The sequence below is a fragment of the Hyaena hyaena genome, unplaced genomic scaffold (genome assembly GCF_003009895.1).
Source record: "Hyaena hyaena isolate Hyena2069 unplaced genomic scaffold, ASM300989v1 scaffold_461, whole genome shotgun sequence".
NCBI lineage: Eukaryota > Metazoa > Chordata > Mammalia > Carnivora > Hyaenidae > Hyaena > Hyaena hyaena.
In genome coordinates, this window is record NW_024081095.1 from 977,724 (window position 1) to 986,900 (window position 9,177).

The window sequence follows — 9,177 nt, forward strand, 5'->3', positions numbered from 1 at the left end:
TGTGTGTGTGTGAGAGAGAGAGAGAGAGAGAGAAGCAGGGGAGGGGCAGAGAGAGAGAGAGAGAGAAGGAGATATAGAATCCAAGGCAGGATCCAGGCTCTGAGCTGTCAGCACAGAGCCCCACGTGGGGCTCGAACCTACAAGCTGCAAGATCATGATCTGAGCTGAAGTCAGATGCTTAACTGACTGAGCCACACAGGCGCCCCTGTTCACTTTTAAGAGAGTCATTTCAGCACTGTTTAATCTGATATTTTATAATTTCTAAAATGACATGAGTCAAAATTTCAAATGCCTACAAAATGCAGGCAGCACACTTAACTAATAAAGCATGTTGTTGGCAGACAACACCCCATGGCAAGGTGGGGGACGCAGGTCCTGTCTACAGACATCAGTGGCTTCCAGGTTTCAGCTTATTATTATTACATGGGAACAGTAGGCTAGTGTTGCCAGATCTTTAATACTGATGTGCAATCTCTACACCCACCCACCCCCACTTTTTTTAAAGTAAGTTTCACACCCAGTGCAGACCCCAATGTAGGTCCTGAACTCATGACGCTGAGATCAAGACCTGAGCTGAGATCAAGGGTCAGATACTTAACTAACTGAGCCACCCAGGCAACCCTGCAATCTTTACCTTAAAAAATGTGGCAAATAATTCCAAAGGTCTAAAAAGATTGTGTTGCTGAATAGCACATCTTTGTAAGCTAGATACACTCTGTAGATGAGTAATTTGTAACTCCTGGATTAGCTGACATTTAAACAGTCTTCAATTACTGGTATTTTTTTATTCTATAAGACTAGATAAGAATTAAGAATAGTAAATCAAGGCTACCTACTAATAACAGTATTCTGTTGCTGCCTGAATAACAATATTGCGGAATTTTAGTGCAGAATAGAAGTTAGGCGTCTTCTGTTTTTGAATTATTATTAAAGAATAACAACTGTTTTCAGTTATTGAGAATCAGAAAAAGCTTTGAAGACTCTAGTCTCTATATGAGAAAGCTTTTAGGAGACCCGTAAGTAGAGCTTTTATGAAATGTTAATGCACACGTGTGGTAGATGGTTGGGGATCAACGGGATCAACCCCCATAGGGTTGTAACTCTGGACTAGATTTATGGGACTCCACTCCATCACCAAGTGTATTACTAAAAGGATGGTAAAAGCCTATGTAAGGACCCAGCTATCAGTCACATGACCTGATCTAGGGAAGAGATAAAAGCTTATATGCATCTCATGGAAGCCTGCCAATACTTGTCACCATAATACATGATAAAATTCTGACAGCAAACTACTCCTGGGAGTTTGGCATTAAATTAGAGAGGCAGCAGCTCTCCTTTTGCTGTTTTCAGATATTCAGGCACGGCTTTCTAATATACTGCTAATTTAGAAGCTGGAGGATGAAAGTTCTATTTTAATAGTTTTCCAACACACCTCATCTTTTCTATCTCTGCTGTAACATGGTTCAGAGGTATGGAAATATTAATATATGATAGGCCTCATTCACTGTGCTACAACTTTCTTGGGAGAATATGACACATGCATCAATTAAAGATTATCTTAAGAAAGATTATCTCATGCTTTCTAGAAAATATGTATATAAGTACTTATGCTTTAGTCTGAGATCATGTTTGTCCCCAAAATCAGAAAATCGGTCTAACTTAGGTTTAATGAGACAATTTTATCTTTCAAACAGCAGTCACCAGGATAAGTGTTGCATAGAAGTGTCTTTATTTAGGGGCGCCTGGGTGGCTTAGTCAGTTGAGCGTCCGACTTTCGCTTAGGTCATAATCTCGCTGTTCGTGGGTTCGAGCCCCGCGTCGGGCTTTGTGCTGACTGCCAGCTCACAGCCTGGAGCCTATTTCAGTCTGTGACTCCCTCTCTCTCTGACCCTCCCCTGCTCACGCTGTCTCTCTCTCTCCTAGAAATAAATAAAACATTAAAAAAAAAAAAAAAAGAAGTGTCTTTATTTAGAATGACTATCTTTGTAATAGAGTTGGCGGAATTTGGTATGCCCAGGGCAATGGGCGGAGAAGCAGAGGGTACAAGACCACATTTGTATAAGGCGAATCTTCCTTAGAACTTCCCCAAACTGTTAATGAAGTCACTAAATTAAAAAATTTTAGGGGCGCCTGGGTGGCTCAGTGGGTTAAGCGTCCAGCTTCAGCTCAGGTCATGATCTCACGGTTTGTGGGTTCGAGCCCCGCGTAGGGCTTTGTGTTGACAGCCAGCTCAGAGCCTGGAGCCTGCTTCAGATTCTGTGTTTCCCTCTTGCTCTGACCCTACCCTGCTTATGCTGTGTCTCTCTCTCTTAGAAATAAATTAAAAAAAAAACAATAAAAAAATTAAAAAAAAATTTAACTTTAATTAAAAAATTGCAGTAAAATATACATAACATAAAATTTACCATTGTAGCCATTTTAAAAGTTTATTTGTTTTCAGAGAGAGAGAAAGCATGCATGTTCAACTGGAGAAGAAGAGAGAGGGAGAGAGGGAATCTCAAGCAGGCTCTGCACTGATAGCAGACACGGAGTTTTAACTCACGAGCCCATGAGATCATGACCTGTGCTGAAATCAAGAGTTGGACGTTGTTCACTTAAACAACTGAGCCACCCAGGGGCCCCTCCATTTTACCATTTTAAAGTGTACAGTTCGGTGGCATTAAGAATATTCACTGTTGAGCAATGATCACTACCATCCATCTTTAGAATGTTTTCATCATCCCAAACTGAAAGTCATTACTCATTAAACACTAATCTTCATTCCCTTCTTCTCCCCAGTCCCTGGCAACCACCATTCTATTTTCTGTCTCTATGAATCTGATTACTCATGTACCTCAAATAAGTGGAGTCATACAGTATTTGTTCTTTTGTGAGTAATGCTTATTTAAATTTTTAATGTTTATTTTTGAGAGAGAGAGAGAAAGAGAAAGAGCAAGAAGGGGAGGGACACACAGAATCTGAAGCAGGCTCCAGGCTCTGAGCTGTCAGCACAGAGCTTGATGCAGGGCTCGAACCCATGAGCTGTGATATCATGACCTGAGCCAAAGTCAGATGCTTAACCACCTGAGCCACCCAGGTGCCCCTGTGAGTAATTCTTACTGAGATTGTTTTGTGCTGTGGAAATCAGTGAAAGGGGTGAATTTCACATGAGGGACAGGATGGTCAGGTCAGAGCATTCTGAAGAAAGCTCAGGAGACTGGAGGGGCAGAGGTATCCTCAGGAATGTGACAGGTGTCGAAATTAGAGCCACAAGGCCATATCTGACCACAGAAATGATTAGCCTACAGAGAACATTAAAATATTTTAATATACAACATCATTTAAAGTTGGGGAGATTTTAATAGGGATCTATATATCTTGTCCATCTTGTAAAATCTGGCAATATGGACATGCATTTCCCTAGCTATAATCAGATAAGCAGCATACACATAACTCCAATTTCTCCTCAGACTTGTAATGCTTTACTGATTCATCCTTATCAAGATGTATAATATTCATAGTAATCTGAGTGTTCATAGTAATTTCGAAATAGGTGTTTAGATCTCCATACGTAGAGATGGATCCAAAGTTTATCCACATCTGGAGTGGCAGGGAAGCTTCATATGACATCTCGGCTACAAACCAGAAAGAGGCACGTATTGGGAGGATATTGAGTTGTCCTGTGGACATCAAGGGAGACAGATGAGTGGAACCTTGAAACTGGAGAGAGGTCAGGCAGCAAAGCAGACCCCTTGCGTAGCTCCATTTGTCAGGGAAAGCACACTTTTTCTGCTCTTTGCAACTTCTGTATGCCTGCTTTATTGTGTGTTATTCATATTCATGTTGCTGTATGTCTTCTATGTTTCCTCAGGACAAAACCATATTCCTAATTTGGTTCTTGTAGGCACCTACAATTCCTGCCTATTCATATGTCACCAACCATATGCATATGCTAGGGAACTGCATGCCCACCACTTCCAGATTTTACAAGATGGACAAGATATCTGGATCTTTATTAAAATCTCCCCAATTTTATTTTATTATTATTTATTTTTATTTTTTTAAGTAGGCTCTATGCCCAATGCAGTTCTCGAGTTCATGACCCTGAGAACAAGAGCCAGCCAAGAACCCCTTATTTCTTTATTAAGGTTTTAAATTTTAATTCCACTATAGTTAACATATGGTGTTATCTTAGTCTCAGGTGCACAACATAATGATCCCTAATTTTTACTTTTATTAAAAAACTTTTTTATAGTTTATTTATTTTTGAGACAGAGAGAGACAGAACATGAGTGGGGAAGGGGCAGAGAGAGAGGGAGACACAGAATATGAAACACGCTCCAGGCTCTGAGCTGTCAGCACAGAGTCCATCGTTGGGCTTGAATCCACTAACCATGAGATCATGACCTGAGCTTAAGTCGGACACTTAACCGACTGTGCCACCCAGGCGCCCCAGTGATCCCCAATTTTTAATGAAACAATTATGTACAGAGGATAGCATAGTTTTGTTCCAATATCCTAAAGGTCACCGTGCTATGATTGCCTATAGGATTTGCCAGAGTCCCTCATTACAGCAACCTCTCCACCACTGACTCTTCTAGTAACATCACATATCCTGGATTTACCCTAGTGGTAAGCTTGTAGAGAAATCTGGACTTGTTGTAGGGCTTTGTTTTATTCTTGGCATCTTTCAATACTGGGAGTTTTTCAAGTCACTTGGTAATTGTGTCAGCATAACACACCCGAATACAGTATATGTTACTTCCAAAGTCCTAAAGAGGCTTATTAGGCTTTGTACCTTTTCCTTCATGGTGGAAGAGGAAACTTGCAGAAACTTCTCCTTTCATAAGAAAAGTTATCTGGAGGTATCTCACTCTAGACCCCTAGAGAAATTTGAGTATTCAGTTCACTAAATTTTGTGGGACTTTTATCCCACCCTCTGGCATGTATGTGTCCTAACAAGGTGTCTGTAGTCATTTCTTTATCACTTTATCCAGTCAGCACAGTATCATCAAAGTAATGATTCAGTGTGCTGCCCTATGGAATGGAGACATGATCAAGGTCCCTGCAGACTAGATTATGACATAAAGCTGGAGAACTTAAATAGCCCTGAAAAAAGACAGTGAAGGCGTATTGCTACTCTGTCAGCTAAAAGCAAACGGGTTCTGATGGTCCTTAATAACAGGTGTAGAGAAACAATCATTTGCCATTTGCAGGCTAGGTACCAGGATATGAATTGATTTGTTTCAGAAATAGACTATATTTGGAACAGTAGTGGCAACTGAAATCACCACCTGATTTAGTGTGATAATCACTGTCACAGAAGTTGTGTATATTGAAATTAGGCTTAGGCAGGTACTGAAGTCCAGTGTAAGCTGCATATGCAAATGGCTCAGATGGCCAAGGCCCAGACTCCTACACTGCCTCCTTCTCAATCTGTACAGATGATCCAATGGGAATTTTCCCATGACCAGTTAGCTGAGGAGGACAGTTTTTCCTGTTATGCTGATACCACCAAAATATGGATGGCTACAGCACCATAACCCACTATGGGGTGGTTCTGAATGTCAGTAGAGTAGGAAAATATTCCCAGTTGGCAGAACTTCAAGCAGTTCTGTGGACTTCATTTATTGTGCCTAGAGAGATGATTGTAGGTACAGATCCATATTTCATGGAAAGCTAGTAACTTGGCTTGATGGGATTAGAGGCTTGGTAAGCATATGATTGGAAAATCAGTGACACAAAGAATAGGGGAAAAAGTACATCAATAGATCTCTCAGAATGGGCACAGAATGTTTATATCTGTGTCCCATGTGAGTGATCACCAAAGAATAATTGCTGTGGAGGAAAAGTGTAATAATAGGTGGTCAAAATGACCTGTTCTCTGGACATAAATCAGCCTCTTAAACAAACACTTCTGTTCTTATTTGTCAAGCTCATGAACAAAGTAACTATGGTGACATGAGTAGATTATTCATGGGCTCAGTAACATTGATTTCCACTCACCAAGGCCCATCTGGCTTCAGACACCATTGAGTATCCAACTTGCCAATAGCAGAGAAAAACATGTTACTTGGTGGCAGGGTGGATTACATAGAACCATTTGTGTCATGGAAGAGGTAGCCTTGTTCTCACTGGAATAGACCTTTATAATGGACATCAATTTATTGCTTTTTCAGAAATACTTTTGCCAAAGCTACCATTTGGAATTTATTGAATATCTTGTTAATAGTCACAGCATTCCATACAACATTTCTTCTGACATTACGGTTAAGATTATACTGTTAATTTCTTCTTTTTTATTAAGTTTATTTGTTTTTGAGAGAGAGAGAGACAGAGCATGAGTTGGGGGAGGGGCAGAGAAAGAGAGACAGAAGATCTGGAGCAGGCTGCAGGCTCTGAGCTTTCAGCACAGAGCCTGAGGCAGGGCTTGAACCTATCGACCGCAAGATAATGACCTGAGCTGAAGTTGGACGCCTAACCAACTGAGCCACCCAGGTTCCCCTACTTAATTTTTTCTTAATTTTCTTAATTTTGGTATGACTATACTATGTGTATATAGTGATCATTTTAAACTTGTTTTATAGGAAATGAAGTTTAGTGATGGGCTTGTGCTCATGAGGTTTACTATTACCAAATTCCCCTTATCCTGAAACAATTGGCCTGACAGAATAATGGAATGGCTTTTCAATTTCTGTTATGGTACCAGCAAGGTGGCAATACCTTGCAAGTCCGTGATAATTTTCTCTAGGATACAGCATATGTTCTAAAACAGACCAATACATGGTATTATTGCTCCCATAGCCAGGATTCAAAGTTCTGGGAATCAAAGGGTAGAAATGGGGGCAGATCCTACACTGTAAACCATAGAGATCCACTAGCAATATTTTTGTATATTTATATGTAAATGATATGTCTGATAAGGGGTTAATATCTAATGAATATAAAGAACTTCTACAATTCAGCACAAAAAAGCAAATAATCTGATTAAAACATGGGCAGAGGACCTGAATAGATATTTTTCCAAAGAAGGCATCCAGGTGGCCAACAGACACATGAAAAGATGCCGAATATCATTCATTATTAGGGAAATGCAAATCAGAACTACACAGTGAGATATCACCTTTACCTGTTAAGAATGGCCAAAATAAAACACACAAGAAATAACAAGTGGTGGCAAGGATGTGGAGAAAAAGGAATCCTTAGGCTCTGTTGGTGGGAATACAAACCGGTTCAGCCACTGTGGAAAACAATATGGAGGTTCCTCAAAAAATTAAAATAGAATTACCATATGATCCAGTAATTCCACTACTGGGTATTTACCCAAAGAAAATGAAAACATTACTTTCAAAAGATATATGTACCCCTATCTTTACTGCAGCATTATTTACAATACCCAAGATATGGAAGGAACTCAAGTATCCACTGAGAGGTGAATGTATAAAATAGAATTGGTATGTGTACACAATGGAATATTACTCAGCCACAGAAAAGAATGAGACCTTGTTATGGTTGGATGGACCTAGAGAGTATAATGCAAGTGAAATAAGCTAATCAGAGAAAGATAAATACCATGATTTCAGTCATGTGGAATTTAAGAAACAAAACAAATGAACAAAGGGAAACATGCGCACGCGCGTGCGCGCGCGCACACACACACACACACACACACACAACCAGATTCTTAAATACAGGGAACAAATTGGTAGTTGCCAGAGGGAAGGGGAGGTGGGTCAGTGGGTAATGGATAAAGGGGATCAAGAGTACACGCACGTATCTTAATGAGCACTATGTATAAAATTGTGGAGTCATTATATTGCACACCTGAAATATTAATTATACTTTAATAAGAAAAAAGAACTTCTACAAATGATCTTAGAAATTATAGATATCATGGATGTCTTATAAAATTTTAAAGGTTGACTAGTTCCCGACTTGTAACTAGCTGTGGGATAACAACAGATGCTTCATTTTTGATCATTTTTTAGTAATTGGTCCCAAATAAAATGGTCAACTAGTTATTGGACAAGAGGACTGCAATGGGTTACAAACAATGATCTATCTAATTTCATTTTAAGAATTGAGAGCTAATAAGGGAAAAACTCAAACATGTTTCTTTTTTAAATGTTTATTTATATTTGAGAGAGAGAGAGAGAGAGAGAGACATAATCCGAAGCAGGCTTCACTCCAAGCTGTCAGCATAGAGCCCGATGCAGGTCTCGAACCCATGAACCATGAGATCATGACCTGAGTCAAAGTTGGACCCTCAACCAACTGAGCCACCCAGTCACCTCTCAAATATGTCTTAGGTAGCAGAAAAGCATATCTAAAATATTTTATATTGGAATGTAGACCAGGAGCTCAGTTATCAAAAATTAAGTCCAGAAATGTTAGATTCTGCCCTTTTCTTCTCCATGGCAGGTTTTGAAGATTTGGTTAGAATAAACATTTTCCCCAACCTGGCTTTGACCCATGATAAAATGTGTGGGTAGCTAAGTGGGAGTAAGAGATGTTTTATTTTGTTTTGCTTGGCCTACTATGCTGTCATAATTCGAAAATCCTGGATAGGATAGTAATAGCCTAGAGAGTTTTCACAAATATAAAGTACTTTCTGAAATCTTTCTGAAATGAAAGAATAGACAGGAAAATAAATATATTGAAAACATTTTATAGCCTCTAATTGATCCAAATTAAATTTGAGCTTGGCATAAATTTTTCAAATGATAGCACAATAACATCCTTTCATTCAATCACCAAATATATATTTAGTTTTGACTATGTGACAGATTCTCTGTAAGCCCTGGAGATTTAGTGATGAACAAAGTCCCAACTTTCTTGGTTTACATTTTAATGGTGGTAAAGAGAAGTAAATAATCCCTTATTCATGTGTGAAGAGGTACTAGGGGATATGGAAGTACTTTGGTGGACATATGATTTGGAGTGGTAGGATTACTGGAAGAAGCTGGGGAAGAGTGAATTCAAAGCTGAGTCCTAAAAGATGAATAAGCATCAGCTAGAGAATGGAAGGGAGGAAGTGTTCAAGTGACAGGAATGCTGCATGCAATAGTCTAGGTGCAAGAATGTGGTGAGCGGCACCTGGGTGGCTCAGTTGTTTGAATGTCCAACTCTTGATTTCAGCTCAGGTCATGATCTCACTGTTCATGAGATCAAGCTCCAACAGTGCAGAGCCTACTTGAG